General features: G+C 34.8%; 1 protein-coding gene across 1 annotated transcript in view; it reads right to left on the bottom strand.

Annotated features, from left to right (window-relative positions):
* The window catches only part of LOC306860880 (zinc finger protein PLAGL2-like), a 41440-nt gene extending 34971 nt beyond the window's left edge, over nt 1-6469 (bottom strand). The window contains exon 1 of the mRNA XM_079402873.1: nt 6340-6469. The gene's annotated coding sequence lies outside the window, so the exon portion shown is untranslated. The remainder of the gene's footprint in view (nt 1-6339) is intronic.
* Nucleotides 6470-16737: the final 10268 nt, after the last annotated feature.

The raw sequence follows: 16737 nt of genomic DNA, 5'->3' as shown, positions 1-16737 counted from the left end.
GAAAAAGAAGGTTTTTGGCATCTCTTAGGTAAAAGCCTTAAAAGCCCTAAACAACAACGGTTGATGTGTTCAATGTTAAAAGCCAAGTAATAAAATAAATATTAAAACACTAAACCAAACAAACTGAGCTTTGCTTTTGAAGAACCGCTCATTAAATATAATATAAAATTACAATCTATATAAATAATATAAAATAGAATATTTCTGCTGTGGCATCACTTAATGGGAGCAGCTGAAGGAGGGAAAGAAAGAGAGAACATATAAAACATAATAAATATATAATTTTTTTCATTTAGGTAAAGACCTCATCTAAACAAAAAACAAACACTGACCATTGGTTTTGAATCGCTCATTATAACATAAAACTATAATAAATATAAACAATACAAAATATATTAAGTATTAACTGTATAATAAGTAAACATATTTAAGTAAATACTTTCAAAAAAAGAGTACTTTGCTTAAGACTTAAGGCTCAACTTAAGCGCAACTGAAGCTTCTTCATTTCATAAATTTTCTCGGTAACACTTTAGTTTAGGGACCAGTTCTCACTATTAACTAGTTTCTCAGCATATTGGCTGTTTATTAGTACTCATAAAGCACAAATCAATGCCTTATTCTGAATGACCATATTTTAGATCCCTTAATCCTACAATACCTAAACTTAACAACTATACTAATTATAAATAAGCAGCAAATGAAGAGTTTAACGAAGCAATAGTTAGTTAATTGCTCCCCATGTGACCAATTTCTGTGTATTTTTTTTCTTCCTTTTTTCCTTATTCTGTATAGTTCAGTTAATAGTTAACTTAATAGTTATAGTTAAGTTAGGGTGTCACATACCAGCTTGTTTTTGTAAATGTTTGTTTGATTGCCATGATATTTCATCATATCATTACCAATCAAATCGTAACATACACAACTTTAATTTTCCTTCTTCACCTGCAGCATCAACCAATGAACAGAGGAACCCATGAAAACACCTGACATCTCACCAGATAACTACTTCGGACCAACACTTACACACAGTCCAATTTATACATCAATACACAACTAAACAAACCCTCTCTCTAAAGCAAAACATTGCTTTTGCGAAAGTAACTCAAACGATGACATGAATGATAAATGTTTTCCTCCAGCCCTCTTCTTTGACTATCTCCCTCGTCATGCAGCTTTCTTTTTCCTCTCTGTGACTGAGTCATCTAATCACGCTCTAATCAGGTCTTTTGGATTCTCCGTACATGACTGTGTGTCTTTTTATACGCATATTACAGTTCATAACATTATGCTCATTTTTATTTGTAATTTCAGATGTTAGTAAAATTAAGAGTTTTCCAAGTGGATGGTCATTCATGAATCAATAGGTGTGTGCATTATCTAATTGGCAGTGTGATCAGCCAATCACAGCCACACAGAAGTACTGCCTCTCGTCACGTGACGTTTACGGCTGTAATTCACTATTTCCTTCTCAATCAATGAAAGCACAACAAGCTCAAAAGACGCTGCCCTCCTTTGAACCTTCCTGGTGTCGCTGTTGGATGATGTTACTTTGGATAAACGAGTGCTTGAATCTCATATTTATTTAAATTACCCAATCAATTTCTCATGCAAAATTTTGGACTTTTTTTTTTTTTTGATTAAACTCTGTGCCTGTCACTTGAAAGATGCAACCGAAAACCAAATACCTAAATTATTTAATTTGAACCAATTTAAAAGTATTACTTATCTAATTATTTAATGGAATCTTTTGTCTATTTTATTTACAGAATTTTAATTTACAGAATCCATTATATCATCTTTCTTAACAGCGAGGTAATCACATTAAAAGACATTAGAAATGTACTGCACAGTAACAGTACAGTACATTTCCTGAAGCAAGACAATAAATTCACATCAAAGATAGCAGAGAGACGGTAAACGAGTGAGAAAGCAGCTCGGAGGGGAAGAAGACCCATCTTTGGGGTGGAAAAATGGACGAGGGGGATCTGAAGGAAGAGAAGGAGGGGTTGCAGCATAAGTGGTGTTCAGTGATGGATAGACTCGGGCCTTGAAAAGCCACACCTGGCTGGCTGCTTTCAAAAGCACAGCTTTACTCGTGTACAGTGGAGCTATGCGTTTCAAACATCTAGCATCTTCTTACTATCTAGGCGCTGCATACTGCAAGTGCAGTCAGAATGCGTGCCAGCAAAGGAAAAAAAGACACTTCTGTTTTGCGTGTGCGACTTGGTTGCGGTGTGTGTGGCATGTGTACTTTGTGTTTGGATTTGTTTTGCAAAGCTGTCAAGAGTATTAGCGTGTATTTACACATGTACTATTTATGTGTGGTTTCTTTTCTATTACTCTTTGTTCGGTTCGCTTGATGACGCTTTCTCCTGCAATTAATGAGCTTGGATTTGCGATTGCTGAAACTGTTGTTTCATACCCCTTCTGAACGCTGTTCTGTACTCTAAGATTCGGTTTAGACCCTGAAAACTTTATTTGGTTAGATATATATATTTTCCTTTCTTTCAGTTTTATCTTCTTCCTTTGTTCTATATCATATCAAATGCTGATTGATGAGGGAGCTAAAAATAAATACTTCAGTAAAAGTTTAAGGATAATAAACAGTTAGATACAAAGCATTAAATAAGTTGTTTGTGACTAAGAAATTAATAATAAAAAATGTGATTTTTGATGTTCCACACTGTAAAAACAAAAATACGCAACTTTAAAGAGCTAGATGACTTCTACCTTAAAATCTAAAATAGTTTGTTTTTACCTAACTCTTTTAGAACATTTTGTTGTATTAAAACTATTTTTAACTATAAAAACTATAAAACTGGTTAATTTAGATGTTACCAAGTTTTTAGGTCACATTTTTTACAGTACAATCCAAACATATTCAAATCAGTTTCTGAGAATGTTTTAATTTAAATTAACAGATTTTACATTCTAAGATCAAGATCTTTGTATAATATTTGTCAATGGCAGATTATCAATTTATGATTATTTTACACATTGTTATTGTCAATCTGAATTTTTTGGTTGTTTGATGACAAATTCATAAAAATGCAACTATAACTTTGCCATCTCTGCTAAGTTTACCATATTCTATGTTTCAAAAGAACTTGAAAAGTACTTTAATACAAAACCATTGTGACAAAAATAAATAACAACTCTTAACATTTATTCATAAACAAAAAGGTTTTCAAACACAGTAAACGTTTATAGCATATTTGGAGTTAATTTCTACAACTTTCTATACTAATTCATTTCTGTAATATGCATTTAACATGCTATACACTGTTTTTAATTTATTGCAGTTAATAATGTTTGTTGCGAAATTCTATTTCTACAATCATTCAGGTCTACAGGCGTTCCAAACGAATGATTTTTCATATTTCTGTCATTTCTGACATGAATCGTTTTCTGATAAGAATCAAATCTGATGTTAAGGCACTCGGAGGAGATATAATACCCTCGTGAACTTGGCCTGATTTTATCTCTCTCTTTCTCTCCTCCCTTTTTTATGGGGCGACTTAGTGACCAGATCAGCTACTGTTCATTCTGCCCACATAAACACCCCCAGTGCCCATTTCAGACATGGATTTAGACACAACACAATCACATATAGTATAATATGCTCACGACTGCAAATACAAACAAACTCATCGGCTGAACCACAAGCCCATAATACTGTCACAAAACACTTAAATCGTAATTCAAAATAAATAGCTATTTTAATGTAACTCGGCACATATCTCAGGCACAGCATCATCCCTGTTCACTCCTCAATGCTATAAGTGGAGGATATAAGGACTCAGATGAGGGCTGATCCCCATTCTACACTGGGTATTAAGTAGCGTTTGTGCTCTCCAAAGCCTGTCCTACCTATTAACCCCTCTGATGTGCTTTCTCATGATAATCAGCCTGTTACCCACCGAGGAGCATGGAATTGTGGGATGTTTTCAGAGGAGAAACCCCCCTTGATGCACATGCTCGCTCTCTCTCTCTCAAACTCAACACACTGAATCAAGCATGTAAGACCCCTTTTCAGAGAACACATGAAAATTAAACCGCTGAAACGTTTGTTTAAAACATCCCACAATATCTACATCTCTCAAAATCTCTCAACTCACGACGAGGTGTCAAAAAATGACAAGCTCAACAAAATACAACTACATATGAGATGGAACAAGAACCAGAAATGTTTTAAAGAAATATTTTAAGCTCATATCTCAATTTTGTTAACTTCTAGTGCACAATTTAACACTTAACGTGGAAATAAATTAGCTTTAATCAGTCAAACCCTTGTAAAGATCCCCAGAAGCAAAACCAAAGCTGAAAAACTAAACTGTCTCACACATCAAAATATGAGTTTCAACATGCAATGTAAATAACAAAAGCACTGTCTCGTGATGATCTCACTTCCATTTCCTTATTGTGTAGCTTGAGGCAGTGGAAGTAGAGGGCCATGGTGGAGCACAACCACCAAACAAGAGCTCGTCGCAACCTGTTCTTTATCAATCACTGTTAGAAAGCCATCTTTTCAAATTTATCCAATGAATCCAGCCAAAGTGAAACATTTCATTTTGATTATTTTCAATGCACACAGCAACAAAACTAACTTTAGCACAACACAAACAAGTGCATGAGATAAAAAAGGCAAAGCCTATGAAAGCTTTCACTCTGTAATGCATTTGAGAAAAAGATATCACACAGCTACAGGTGTTTGAATAGTGTTGCAATCATGCTGACTGATGAACTTAAGATCGGTCGCTTATACAAAAGCAATGACGAATTAACTTTAATTACAATATCTATACTTAAACCACTTTAACGAACAATGCTAGAAACAGGTTTTAAATGATTCTTTAAACATTTTTGCAATTCAGTTTCAATTTCATACATTTCAAGTGTCTTAACCGCATTTGACTTATAAGTAACATTATTAAAAAGGTTAAAAATATTGAGGAAAAAACTTTTTTATAAACTAAGAAACTTGTGCCATATTTGAAGCACCAGTTAAACTCGAGTTTTCAGTTTTAGTGGGATGAATATTTTTAGTTATTTGAGAAAGAGATGTCACACATCTACAGGTGTTTAGTGCATGGTGTTGGGATGATCTTTAATAGTGGATGATTAATAGAGTCCATAAGCATAACTGCGATTTACTTTTAATGTTATATCTTAAAACATATCAGTGAGCTCTCTTCGCTATAAACATGTTTTAATCATTCTAACAACATATTTCGGTCTATCAATGAACTTGTCCTCAATTTGATCAGTTTTAACTAGATTTTCTTCAATGCAAAGTTAAAAGTGTAATAAACTCATCACTCAAGTTGAGACTTTGAAACCGCTTTGATTTTACTCACAAACTGAATGCATGAACTTGTTTTCAATTTAGTAGGTTAAATTTGTTTACAGTGTAAACAAAGTTCACTGATTTCTCACTACGGAACATAAACAGTGTGATCATTTCTCAGCAGTGATTCTTAGCTTACTCATCCCCACAGCCAAGCAATATGTAAATGAACATTAAAAAGAGGTGCCCCACACCTCAACCCCAGCTTTGACACTGTTGTTTGTCGAGTACCTCTTGATAGGAACACAGAAACAAACAGAAGGCATTATAGAAAAGTCACAATCCGCCCAGGAACATCCGATCTGTGACAAACAAATGACTAGCAACAGATAAGCAATGGAGGTATATAGTACGAGACAAACTAAAATAGCCTAAAATAGTTGTATATTTACAGCCCAGTGTTATTTTCTCAAATCAAGCAGTGAACTATTCATAGACAGACGCGTTTGTATAAAGCAATGTTTGAAACTCAACAGGAACGGAGCTTCAGCTCGTGTGTGTCCTCAGCACAGGCATAAATATTCAGAAATTACTTAAAATTCAACTATTCGCTCCAAAGTCCTTCTGAACATCAGTAGACACAGCCGAGCCGATGATCGAGCAAATGCAAATGTATCGGTTTGTAAACAAAATGCATCCGCAGTGTATTTATCGATGAAGTTTGCGAACGTGCAATTAAATATTAAATACCCGGAGCCTCAGCGATGTTTCACAAAAATACGCCAAAAATAAATGACGTCGGCTCGAGAGAAAATATCAACAGTGTTATTAGCTACTAAGAAGGTCTCGTGTATCATCTGCCACATCTATCCGCGGCCGAACGAGTTGTATTAATTATCGGAATCTCATTAAAAAAACATGCACACATCAGAGCGTGCAGCTACATTATGAGGACTTGCAGAAAAAAACGAGCAGTTGCCACCAAAAAACTTTCCAGCGCCGCATTAGTCAATTTCACAAGGAACCGCCGACACATTCCAGCACCGACTTACCCGTGGGAGCCCCACGCCACCTTTCTCCTCTCGATCTGTTGTTTTATTATTTTTTCCAATTTTTTTCTCTAATTTTTCTTTTTTCGGGGCCTGAGTGTCTCGCGCTCCTCAGGCTGCAGCAGCAGAGTTATGGGGCGCGCGAGCATTGTGGGAGTGTGACGTCAGGCCACTTTCACAAACTTTTCACAGGGGCTGGTAAACTGTTGTGTGCGCGCGCGTGGGTTGTGTGTGTTTTTGGGCTTGTAGTTTACTTATCGTTCTGATTAATGATGGATAACGGCGGGACTGATGAGGCTCGTCGCTGAACGTGCATCGAAAGTAAAAGCATTGAGAGCGTTTTTCAATTATTTAATGCAGGCATGTTTAATGCAAGGTGACTGAGTCAACAAGCAGCTCTTTATTTTATACAGAACGCCACGCTCTTTTCAAATGCAATGCACATTTTATCAGGTCTCTTTTGATTAATCTCTATTCAAGCAAGATATACAGCAATTAAACTCTGGTTCTAGTTATTAATTGAATGCGTTAAAAGCGTAAAAGAGGTATCAGTGGTTTGCATGAAGGTGTTAAGATGCTTTGTTTTTCTAAATGTTAACTTAATTTTTTATAATGTAAATATTTCAACTTTTCTGTTTTTGCTGCAAGTAGCTATAATCAAAGTAGTGCCAGGATGCAGTAAGTTCGTTGCACTTTTAGTAAAAATAATAATTATTATTATTTATTAAGAAAACGTAGGCTATAAAACAGAATAGGAATGATAGAAATTGTTTGTGGCAAGTTAAATGAATGGAAACGTATGAAAACAGTTTTGTAAAAAAACCTAATTTCTTATTTTAACAGGATTATTGAAGGATTTTTTTACTTATTGTTTATGTTTTTAGGTTCACAAATGTAAATAGTAAATCTACATTATGCAAGTAATAAATATAAAAAATTAGCATTGAAGTTACTGTTTATTTACAGTGCAATTTCAATCTAATATTTACAAAAATTGAAAGAAAGACAAACGGTCATACACAACAAACTTTGGATGATTTTCAGAAACTCTGAAGTGTGCTCTGTCAAAGCCCTGTTGAGGCTTTCTGTCCTGACATTAAACGTTTTTATTTTCATCGATTTATTTTTCATCTATTAAATGTTATTGCTGAATATGTCCATATTTACAAGTGAAGAACAATATAATAAGCAAGAAAAACAGGCTATAATAAATGCAGATATTCATCAAACAAAATTGTTGGTGTTGATTCTGGGATAATCATGCATGGAGAATCATTATGAAAGATTAATTAGCCTATTTCAGATAGAAATCAAGACACATGCATAAACATGGTCATTCACAAGCAAACGATCTTTGGATGCTCAAATATTCTGATCAGGTAAGATTTAATTCTCAAACGATTATTTAACCAAAAATAGTTTCTCTTTAGATGTTTAATCAATTATTAACATCTAGTAAGATTTTATAGTGTTTGAGAATTAAACATTTGCGCTTAAATGTCTGAAGGGAATGTTTAATTTAATGAAGCATGAAGAGGGCAGGTCCCACGTGTAGTCTCCGATACTCCCGTTTCACCTTGAAGAATCACTTCCAGGGCGCACCAGACCGTTTCCTCACCACCCCAACCCCCTCCGAGCAGCGGGTGCGGGTGTGGGTGGGTGTGTGTGTGTGTGTGTAAGAGAGAGAGAGTAGGGGGTAGGGGAGCAAGGGTCTTCAATAAGCCTCTCGACATGCTCAATGCAAAGGGGCGAAACCTTTCCGAGTTTTTATGTTAAAAAAAGAAAACCCTCCAGGAGCCCTTCTGGCACCTGAGTGAAATTAAATGTATTCACGAAGGTTTCAGGAGTTTTTTTTTTTTTTCTCAATTTATGAGATTTGTTGTGACATTATATATAAAAAAACGAAAAATTACAAAAAATGTCTGGATACTGAATGATAGTTTGGAGTGATACTATCAGGTAGTTTTGAAACGGAATTGTTGCGGGGTTTGAGTTGGAGGGGAAGTTCATGAGAGCGTTTGAAATGAAGAGATGTTTTAACTTATGTGCATATCTGAATTTAAAAAGAAAGAAAAAATATTATGCTACATTTATTTTCAGCCATTCTCTTTTAATACACATTTAGCTTTGACTTACAGACACTTAACCTGTATAAAATAGCCTAATATAAATTACGTTATTTTTTTATTTCAAAATAAATTATTTAAATATCTGAAAATATGATTTTCTAGCTTATTCTCCGAGAAACGTTTGTACATATACACAGAAAACGTGATACTTGTCGAAACGTATCAAGATTTTCCAAGGCTAACAGTCGGTTGGAAAGAACATGAAAAGCAACAGATCTTAGATTTGACTAATAAGCTATGGACTGTGAAAAGCAAAAGTCTGACCCCTAATAATTACCCCGTTAATGTAATGTCATCTGATGAAGTCATATTCAATCATATGTATTTTTATTTTATTTTAATTCAATTAAACTAATATATAAGTTTAGATGTTACCACATAAAGCACTTTTATAGTGAGTTACACAGCATCATTTACAAACAATGCAAATCAGAATGACAGACTTGGAATATAAATAGTTTGTACACCCCATTAAATTTAGACTAAATAGATTAAATTATATTTTAAAAGACTTATGTGTGCAGACAAGAAAGAAAGATCAAAAGGGAAAGCCCAAATGTGGTAAGAGATGATTAAAGGTTAGGAACTGAGGCTTTTATACAATTAAAAAGGACATAGAAAGAACCCAAATTACTCATTGATCAAATAACAAGTAGATTAAACATTTAGGAAAATAAAAATAGATGAAAACAGTTAAATATGTTTTTGATGCATATCTGATACATGTGCAACATGGCCATCAGATAATATAAAGGCAAAGTTAAACAGCATGAAGATAATTACAGAACAATAATTACAGCCATTCATTCAACCCCCCCCCCCCCCAAAAAAAGAAAATTTGCAATTCCTTAAATTAAAAAATATTCAAATGTATTGTGGCCATTTATCTTTAAAGGATGAACGGAATAAGGATTTTATTCATTTTATATTGCTTTATAAAAGGTGGTTTAGAACAGTTCGTGCAACAACAAATGTTGTTGGTGATTAATATTTTATAATTTATTTTTCTTTTACTGTTTGTAGAAAACTTTTACTGTTTTTACTGTTTAACTTTTACTACTTTTTACTGTCTGTAAGCCATTGCTATGGTATCAAAATATCTGAAATATATTGTGTGTTCAGGCAGTAGCAGATTATCTGAAGCATAACTGCTCTGAGTCCAGTGGTCAGAGGCGACTTCACCAAACAGCACACAGAAGGATGTGAAGAGAAGGTCAGGTAAACTTCATATGCCGTAAAGTGAAGGTGAGAGGCTGCTGAGTGAGCTGGGGAGCAGCTGAAGTTTATCCAAACAAAAGGATTCACATTTCTAAGCAAGTATTAAATTAATAATAATAATAATAAAAATCCCTGCTAAAAGTTTTTTTAATTCACTTTTTAAAACACCTAATAAGAACAATCTTTCAAAGTTTACAGCTGGCATTATTTTACATATTAGAGATGATCTTATCATATACTAATAATGATGCATTATGTTGCATTCTAAGCCTAAAAACAGAAATCTTAAAGCAGTGATTCTCAGAAACAACTTCTTAAAATGTTCTTTTTTAAATTTCAGGGAAAGAAGACTGCAGAAAGAACTGGACTCATAAAATTACAATGATATTCCAATATCATGGAATGATATGCAGCAATGAACATATTATTGTTTATCCGTACACACTCTTAAAAATAAAGGCTCCTTTTGCAGTGATGCCATAGAAGACCCTTTTTGATTCCCTAAAGAGCCTTTCAATGAACAGATCTTAAATGAACCATTTTGAAGAACATTTTAAAAATCTAAAAAAAACTTTTCCACTTCAAAGCACATTTTCCATGGATCTTCCTTTATTTTAAGAATGCAATTTATGGAGAGATGATTCAGAAAGTTTCTCCAAACAGATGAATTTTCACCTCAGTACAGGGCATGATATTCTTATTTTTACCATCAATTCAAAGTTTAATAGTTCATCGTTGAGGTATTAGTTAAGGGTATTACATGATTTTTGTATTAATTATTTTTGAGGAAAAAAAACAAAACATTATTGGTCCTATGAAAATGACCTAAACAGTTAATAGGAATAACAAGTAACTCCACTGAAAGTTTCTGAAAATGTTTTGTGGTGAATGCTTCAAAAGTGCAGAGTATTTACAATGACATGACCAAATATTTAGATGAAATTAAAGCTTACCTCTCAGCATAGTAGTTTGAAAACACTAAATAAATATGCTGAAGCCAAATGTAGAACATGACCAACTTGATTGAGTCCAGAAGGATGTCGTTCAAAAATCAAAGAGTTCATTAAATTTGGGAAGTGGCCGCTTTCTCTCGCTCATTCACCCACACAAACACACAGCTTCTGTTAGACACCAGCATCCACACATTCAGTCTTTGTCTTTCAGTTCTGAATCCAAAACACACCCATTTAAAAAGAAGCTATCTGAGGAGTCATTATCTGCTTGTTTGTTTATTTATATTCTTCTTTTTTTCTGGACTTTGCGGCTGGGCTTCATTCAGGTTGATTACAGTGGAGTGGTGGTCTGTCATTTAGATGCTCCAGATAGATTTTAAAGTGCTCTGTGAAACGCCACACACCACACTGCCGGCCCAGTAAAACCTCTCCTCTCTCTCCACCTTAAAAGTGCTTGTAAAAAAACCTATTATGAGGAACAAGGGGAGAGTGAGTTTCAAAGCAAAGTCAACCCTCCATTCCTGCAGGACCAGCTCCTAATTACTCTGTGATTAACCATGGGACTCACAAAGCCAATATTTGGCTCTTTATACGAATGCCATGATGACAGGAAACAGAATGGGGGAAACGCGCACATGCACACTAAAAAAAGCCTGACTGAAGTGTTTGAAGGGCATTGGGGAACATCTGTGGCTGTTTATGAGTAAGTAGCCAGTAGTCAAACCTCTAACAGGTTTAGGTGTCATCCTAATTCCTCCTGTTTGGCTTTTGCCTCTCGATGCTAGACCTCTGTTAGTTTGATTTATACAAAATCCAGCACATTTTCCCAATGATCCTGTCACCTCCTACAAAAGTTATCAATGCCTTGCAAAAAAACTAAACATCTATGATAACAATGGCAATTAAGCAGGGGGCGAATTGTACACATCTGGAGTGGATTTCCTCACCAGAAAAGTCCCTGGTGCACAAAAACAGATCTACGGCTGCCTTCTCCCCCCTCTGTGCTGCTGAATTGGGGACTGTATTGGGTTAAGGGGAGCATGTTTTTTTATGTGTTTGGTTAAAAGCAGATGGTTGGTTTATATTAGCTCAGAAAGGCGATAAACAGCTCCGATGCTCTGTCAAACCACCGATAGAGAGATCATGGAAGCCCGCGCTTTGTGTCAGAGACGGTTTTTGGGTGATGACCATGTTTAATCGCTTTCAGACAATATAACAGTAGGTGTATCCAAAAAAATGCAGGTCTAAAAAGATCTATGAAATAATGTGATATGGTACTACATTCATCATGTTGTCATTGCCATGTGACACATAGCATTGATTGCACTGGCAGTTACAACTTCTCTACTGTGGCCTCATGGGATAGTAAAATGTCTGTCAGATGCGCACATCAGAATGATTCTCGAAGTAGTAGGTCACCTGGGTACTTTTCACCTATAATGTTAAATTAATTTTGTACATTCAGACTTACTATTCTTTCACTTTCTTTTTTTCCATAAGAACATATTTTGTGAATGTTTCAATGTTTTTGCCCATACAATGAAGTTACAGTTACTATACAATAACTGTTACACAGTTATTGTATAGACAAAAAACATAAACACGGAAGACAAAAGTTATCACTTTTTACATTACTATTTTTTTGTTCCCTTGCTAGAAATGTATCATAATTGGACATTTTAAATGGCTCTGAAATAAAGACCAGAAAGCAAGAGGAAAGTGTGTGGGAAGGTAGGGTAGCCTGAGCCCTAAGGTAACATCAACAACCTGCTATCACCCGTCAGGCCGTCATTGCAGCGGCTCTGTTCAGCACTGATAAGAGACTTGGGTGGACCTAGCAGAGCTGTGCACATGCATCATACACTCCTTCTTATTAATCTTCAGAAACAGATAACATGACGTCCGTAAGATGATCCTGATCCTGTCCTCCATGAAGTGTTTAATGCGCCATATGTTTTATCCCTTGTGGTTTCAAAGCCACTAACACATCTTTGAGTGTGAAATTACGTACATGAAGGGATGAGCGCTGTTTTTTTACATTCACATTTAGAGGAAACATTTGTTCTCTCTGAGTTGCTGTTCCCCTCTTTCATCATAAGTGCAGGCTTTGCTCGAGCACACAATGAGAATGAGAAGCGATTGTTTTAACCTCTATCTCATGGCCTTTGAAGATGTGATTCGCTTCCTCACCTGAAGGAAGTTTCAAAACTCTGCACAGTTAGAAAGCGAGAGCAACCCAGTCTCGCTCCGCTTTGTTATCATCGCAGTCATCTCTAACAATGAAAAACACTGTCTGCTGTGTGCACATGTGAACATTTCAATGGAGGGGGGATGGGCCATGTCATTAGAGACCAGGGATAAAGGGAGGGCAGTAGACACAGAAAACAGAGAAACATGTTGACAGAGTGCAAGAGGAAATGTTGAGAGATATGACGAGAGAACGAAGATATACAGTGCCCTTCAAAAGTATTGGAACAGTAAAGACAAAATTGCTCTGTTGGCTGTGGAGTCAAGACATTTACAAATATGATTAAAATATGAATATGAGACAAAACTACAGAATGTCACATTTTATTATTGGGTTATTCAACACATAGATAGCTAAGAAGTTCAGCACTTTTAGAGTTTCATCCCTCTATCTGATGTGAGCATAAGTATTGAAACAGTTGCCTCACAGGTCTTTCTAAGTGATCAGCTGTGTCCTGTTGCATTAATTCTTCAGATATTAAAAGCAGGGAATGTGTCGTATCAGTTATATCCATTACTTCTGTATTCTGAATCTTGCATTCGATGATGACACACACAAACCAGGATGAAGATGAGGGAGCTGACTTTGAGAGAAAAGCAAGCAATTTGGATGCTAACAGAAAAGAGGAAGTCAGTTAGAGAGCTCTAGCAAAAACAAAGGGCATGGAGAAATCAAGAGTTTGGAAATGACCAGCGACACCAGCAACCAACAACTACCTGATCGGCTGAGAAAACAACAGTAGTTGATGACAGACAAATCATAAAAGCTGTGAAAATGAACCTTAAAAGACGTGTCTGTAAAATCACCAACAACCTCCAGAAAGCTGGGGTGATGCTCTGACAATATACTGTCCTCAGGAGACTTTGACACAGAATTACAGATGCTACACAGCAAGATGCAAACCTCTGACCAGCACCAAAAATAGAAAGGCAAGATTAGAGTTTGCAAAAAAGCACAAAGATGAGCAGAGGTGGGTAGAGTACCCAAAAATTGTACTCAAGTAAAAGTAAAAGTACTTCTAGAAATATTTACTCAAGTAAAAGTAATAGTCTGAATAGTTACTTGAGTAAGAGTAGAACATTATTGGATAAAAAACCTACTCAAGTAGTTAGTTAGTTACTTTGGATCATATACTGTATATCTATAGTGTATTTTTATTTAGATATATAGAGATATTTATGTAGTGTGTGTGTGTCTGTCTATCTCTCTCTCTCTCTCTCTATACACACACACACACACAAAAGATTTGTAATGTTTTTTTTGTTTTTAAATGTAATTTATTTCTGTGATGCAAATCAGAATTCTCATCAGCCTTTACTCTAGTCTTCAGTCTCACATACTCCTTCAGAAATAATTTATTATCAATGCTGCTCTTTTTAGCTTTCTATTCATCAACGAATCCTGAACAAAATGTCACAGGTTCCAAAAAATATTTCCAACACCGGTAATAAATCAATATATTAGAATGATTTCTGAAGGATCATATGACTCTAAAAGCTGGAGTAACAGCTGAAATGTCTGATTTGCATCACTGAATTAAATGATATTTCAAAGTAGGCCTATATTAATTATGTGTTATATATATGTCTGTATGTATACCTCTGACCTCTGACACAGAGAAGAGTGAAAACTCCTCACGTGACCGGCTACCGAACATCTGAACATAACGAAACAAATGCACATTGACGTATCTTCTTCCGGCTGTTCTGCAAAATGTAAACACGTTGCAAACGGCTAATAATAAAATGTGACATTCTGTAGTTTTGTCTCATATTCATCTTTTAATCATATTTGCAAATGTCTTGACTCCACAGCCAACAGAGCAATTTTGTCTTTACTGTTCCAATACTTATGGAGGGCACTGTATATATATGAGAGGTACGAGACCCTGTGGTCTTAACGGCTTGCCCACTGAAACCAACTGGACATTCGGCGATAGCAATCTATTGACCAGACACTTTTCGGTTAGACGTTATCATATTTCTTGCAGAAGTCACTCCTGATATGCTTGACCACGTTGTTCCTGTGATAAAGTGATTGGCCATTATCACTGTGAACGTTTAAGTACCAGGTCCATCAAACAACAAAGAATACACTGTAAAAAATGTTAGGTAATTCTAAAATGTGCTTCACATGGTAATATCTAAATTAAATGTTGTGTAATATGTTTTTTTTCAAGTAAAAATGACTGGTTTCTCAAAGACTGTGTCATTGGTTGGTTTTGCTACAGAGCAACAGTTTTCACATTTTTCAGGTAAATATATCTAAAAAGGGTTTACTTTTAGCACTTTTTATGTATTAGGATTAAAAGGAGAAAGTATCTTAGCATTAACAATTACATACTCCTCCTTTGAAGTAACAACTGCACATTTTCTTTTAAAGGGAAAGTTCACATAAAAATGTAACTTCTGTCATTATTTACCCTCATGTTGTTCCAAATCCATTTGATGAATAAATTGTCCATGCAATGAAAAGTCAATATCAATTGTCCCCCCCATTTGACCTCTTTTATTTTATGGACAATTAAACATAAAAACACTGAGACATTTTTCAAACCCTACTGGTTATTCAGTGATAGCAATCTATTGACCAGACACTTTTCGGTTAGATGTTATCATACTTCCTGCAGAAGTCACTCCTGATATGCTTCACCATGTTGCATCGGTGATAACTTGATTAGCCATTATCATTTAGTGAACTTGTATGTACCAGGTGAATCACTTTACTGTGTTTTTTGACACTCACAATAGTGTAAGTGTTATATTTACAAGTTTTATATTGATACAATGGTGATACTACATGTACATAGCTACTCAAATTAATCACAACATGCCAGGGCCATTTTTAGCCATGTGGAGTGCGTGTGTGAATTCCCGTGGAGGGGGATGGAGTATATAACCATGTTGCACACACATGTTGCTTTTAATGATGGGTTTTGATAAAAGAGATTTGGATTAGGCATAAACATAAATTTTTCATTTATAGTATATCACTCTATCATCATTGAATATCACCAGCACTCAACAGTTGAGCTACATTGGCAGAAATGTGCTGCCCTTAGTTGTGTTTTAGAGAATTTCTTCAGAAAATAAAAGAGATGCATGAGAAAGATTAACCAGAATAAGTCATACCCTTACAAAAAACAAGTACACTTTAGCATACTTTAAAAAATATGATGGAAATAATATATCTTAAAAGAATATACTTAAGTGCAAACTGAATGCAATGTTTTCAAACACTGAATAGCATCATATATTGATATATTTACAATAAATGAAAATGTGTTTTAGTTTAAATGTATATTGAATATATTTTGTTGAACTTAAAAGTGATTTTTGACCTGTGTAAATACATCTTTAGATGAAATTCTGTTGTATTTGAAATATGCTTGAAATGTATGTATGATACTTTGATGTAATTTCTATTGAAACATGTATTTAAATATATTTGTAACATTTGTAATGATGAAGTTGCAATTTAGTAGTTAAAATATATGAACTTTAAGCTTAACATCAAGTAACAAATTACATAATCAAGCACTTTACATATGCTTTAGTATGTTAGTCAACATTAAAATGAGTGAACTTCTTTAAAGCATGACAATATTATTAAAACATAATAATTTAAAATGTACTTTAAAGTAAAACCTTTAATTTATGAAAAGGTGCACTTTGTGTTAAGTCATGAACGTGTACACTCTTACAAGCTTTATTTCATTAATATTATATTATCTGCAGTTTTTAAAAGACACAAAATATATACTTTTAGGATTTAAAGTACAGTACAGACTCAGAATCTACAAGAGCACATTTAATACAATTAAGTGCAATTCTTTTTCCAAAATATGTACAGG

Source organism: Barbus barbus (assembly GCF_936440315.1).
Source record: "Barbus barbus genome assembly, chromosome: 41".
In the NCBI taxonomy this organism is placed as follows: Eukaryota; Metazoa; Chordata; class Actinopteri; order Cypriniformes; family Cyprinidae; genus Barbus; species Barbus barbus.
The sequence above is the reverse complement of the archived record's forward strand: the minus strand, read 5'-3'. Positions and strand labels throughout refer to the sequence as shown.